Here is a 3,331-nt window from a genome sequence, read left to right as displayed (position 1 = left end):
TTATAATCATAACTTAAAATAGCACTGTCCTCTATTCTCCTAGTTTTTCCCTTTCAAAACCGTACTTATATCGTATTTCAATGTTTCTATTGTATGTATATTTTTTTATTTAACTATCATCATATTTTAATACAGATTTCTATTAAAACTCTTTGTAAGTATTATTTATATTTTATATATTTTATAATTTTAAAATAATATTTAATTGTAAAATATATTTTCAAATTTATGAATACACCTCGTATCAGTTTAAATAAAATGACTGAAATAAAATTAATGGGGCAGATGTTATACCTCAAAACTAGCTTCACCCATTTGTGGTTGGCAAATCAGTCAAGTTTCTTTTTCAATGACTATGATTATTAGCCATACGGTGCAGAGAAGCTTGAGGCTTACCAGCCAAAGGGAAAAAAAAAATTGAATTACCCTGCGAGAGAGAGAACAAGAGCCAGAAGGGAATCACCAAAAAAGAGAGGAATGATGAAATCCAGCTGAGGATCCTGGGTGTGCCAAGCCCATACTCACTAGAGGTGAGCCCACGTGCCGTTTAAATAAACTGGCAAGAAAAACAGATGAAAGGATAAGAACATCTTATTAAGAAAGAAGTGTGACTTTTCTTTTTCTTGAAGTGAAACTTATTTAGGAGCGCCCCAGGCAGTCCGCAGATTGACAAAAATCACTACACGACGAAATACTGTAATTCATTGTCACTGCAACTTATCCATAAGTAAATGTATTAGAGACGCTTTAAACAGCCAACTATCATAATAGGCTGAATGCATACCTCTCTACGGTCCAGCTAAATGCAACGAGCCAGAAACAATACACCACCTAATGATATACTGCAACGTCACATCTAAAATATGGAACGTAGTGACTCCACTGATCTCTTCATCGTCAATGGTCACCGAAAAACTTGTATTCTGGTTAAAAGATGGAAGAATAGAAACAACAAAAATGATCATAATAATCATTACAATGTACGCAATATGGTCGCACAGATGTGACGAAATATACGGGAGAAATGAAGCAGGAAACATATTGATGAAAGTAAACAAATATCTCAAAGAAATCACTCATGATACCATCTACAAGAAAGCAATAACCCCGAGGGAATGGCACAAAACAGGAGTCCTCTCTGGAGAGCAAGACAGTTACAAATACAAACCAATCGCAAATTAATCATCACAATGCCATAAATGTCTTTAAATGTGAAAACTGAATTAATAAAAGTTAAACTAAGAAATAAGATAATGTAACACAATGAAACTAATAAATTGACGTATCTTAAGAAACATTATAGGTATATGATAAATCAGGATGTGTATTTCAATAAGGATTGTCAATTAGCACGAATGTATAGTGTAACATAGGATCTCAATATCAATTTGTACTTTGAAAATCATGTTCTAGGTAGTTTAACAATAGCAATTAAAAAGCTTATGTGTAAATTACAATGAAAAATATGGTCAAGTTGTATAAAGGAGAAAGAACCTGTATAAATGCAAAACAGTGGAATAATATACAAATTGTATAAACAATTAATATATAATCTGTCCAATATGAGCAACACAATACAGAAGAGGAATATATCTGAACTGTACATGTGAGAACTAGCAATGTAAAAAAAAAAAAAAAATATGCAAATTTATAGTAATAATGAAAACAGGAAATGTTAATGATTAAAAGTTACTAATGTCCTATGTAAATAATGTATATGTTGTAAAAAGATCTGTATATAAATATGTAAATTGAATGTATACAATTGAATGTAAACAATTTGTACTTTGAAAATCATGTTCAAGGTAGTTTAACAATAGCAATCAAAAAGCTTATGTGTAAATTAGAATAAAAAAATATGGTCAAGTTATATAAAGGAGAAAGAACCTGTATAAATACAAAAAAATGTTATTCGACAGACAAATGTATCACTGAACAAAGCAACAGCAAAATTATATTGTAAAAAAAAAAAAAAAAACTGTATAGAAATTGATAAAATGTTGATGATATCCAATGACACAATATGATAGAAAAGAGACTTTCAGTGTATGCCATAGTTGTTACATTAATATTTGATCAAATGTAAACAAAGTAAATAGTGAAATGTCAAAGTGTAATAAAAAAGAAAAAGGGACAGATGTAGGCAAGCCTACGGATCTCACAGCAGCCAAGACAAACTCAGGACTGTAGTTTAAAAATAGTCAGTCGAATAAATGTGAATATAACTTGAATTAATTAGAGACGCCATTACACGGCGAGGATAATAATCTGGAAGAATAGAAAATATGAAACAATAATATGTATAAGGAAATGTGTGTAAAAAATGAAACAGAAAATCAGACTATGTAATTTGTAAATAATGTATATACTGTATTGTAATATATTTGTATAATAAGCTGGCATGTCCAACGTATGTACAAAAAAACCAATAAAATATTACTAGGCTGAATGCACCGGTTCTCGTCTGATCACCGAAGTTAAGCAGCTTTAAGCTTGGTTAGTACTTGGGAGGGTGACCACCTGGGAATACCAGGTATAGTTGGCTTATTGCAGTTTTTTTTTTTTTTCTTTTGGCTGATGCTGTATAAGCTTGCTTTTTTGCATCACATGCTTCTGCTAATGATTTTATAGAAATTAAAATGGTAAAAGAATTGGCTATCCGCACCATCTATTTCAACCGTATAATAATTGTCTACAAAAGGGAATCTTCCTAACCCTTTGAAGACAAAAATAATATTAAAGAATCCTGAAAAACCCCAATAGATCCTCAATCATAAAGGTCCATTGCTTTGTTGCCAGTTTTTGGCAAGTTAATGGAGAGGATTATACTACCCAGATTGCAGACTCGCTATCTCAGTGCAAACCAACAGTGAGAAAAGCACTATGGCTTTAAATACGGTCGCTGTGCAGAAGATGTAGTAGATTCACCTCAGTTAATTCGCCTATTTAATTTAGATATTTCCAATTAATAGTTTATTCTGCTAGTCAACACAGCAGAAGAACGTATGAATTAGAAATATCCATAGACTTTGCAGGAACGTTTGATGCATTGTGGTGGCCCAGAATTCTTTGCAGGCTGCGAGGTGTGCAGGAATACCACCGAACCTGTATCAAATAATACAAGATGACCTCAGAGATGGACAGGTTTCGGCCAAAACCATATACCAGTGCATCACCAGAAGTGTGACAAAAGGATGCCCCCTAAGATTCAGTGCTGGATCTCTGTTTTTGAAACCTGGTACTGGATGAATTCCTTGGAATGGATATTGGAGACGCTGACGACCTTGTCCTGATTGTTAAGGCCGAAACATGGGCTATTCTCGAACAGCAT

At 32.8% G+C, this 3,331-nt stretch overlaps 1 pseudogene; it reads left to right on the top strand.

The window, feature by feature from the left end:
• The first annotated feature begins 2,423 nt into the window (after positions 1 to 2,423).
• Positions 2,424 to 2,546, top strand: LOC150076289 (5S ribosomal RNA; annotated as a pseudogene).
• The last annotated feature ends 785 nt before the right edge of the window (positions 2,547 to 3,331 follow it).

The sequence above is a fragment of the Mastigoproctus giganteus genome, chromosome 13 (genome assembly GCF_048544385.1).
Source record: "Mastigoproctus giganteus isolate SK-2022 chromosome 13, ASM4854438v1, whole genome shotgun sequence".
NCBI classification, from domain to species: domain Eukaryota; kingdom Metazoa; phylum Arthropoda; class Arachnida; order Uropygi; family Thelyphonidae; genus Mastigoproctus; species Mastigoproctus giganteus.
The sequence above is the reverse complement of the archived record's forward strand: the minus strand, read 5'-3'. Positions and strand labels throughout refer to the sequence as shown.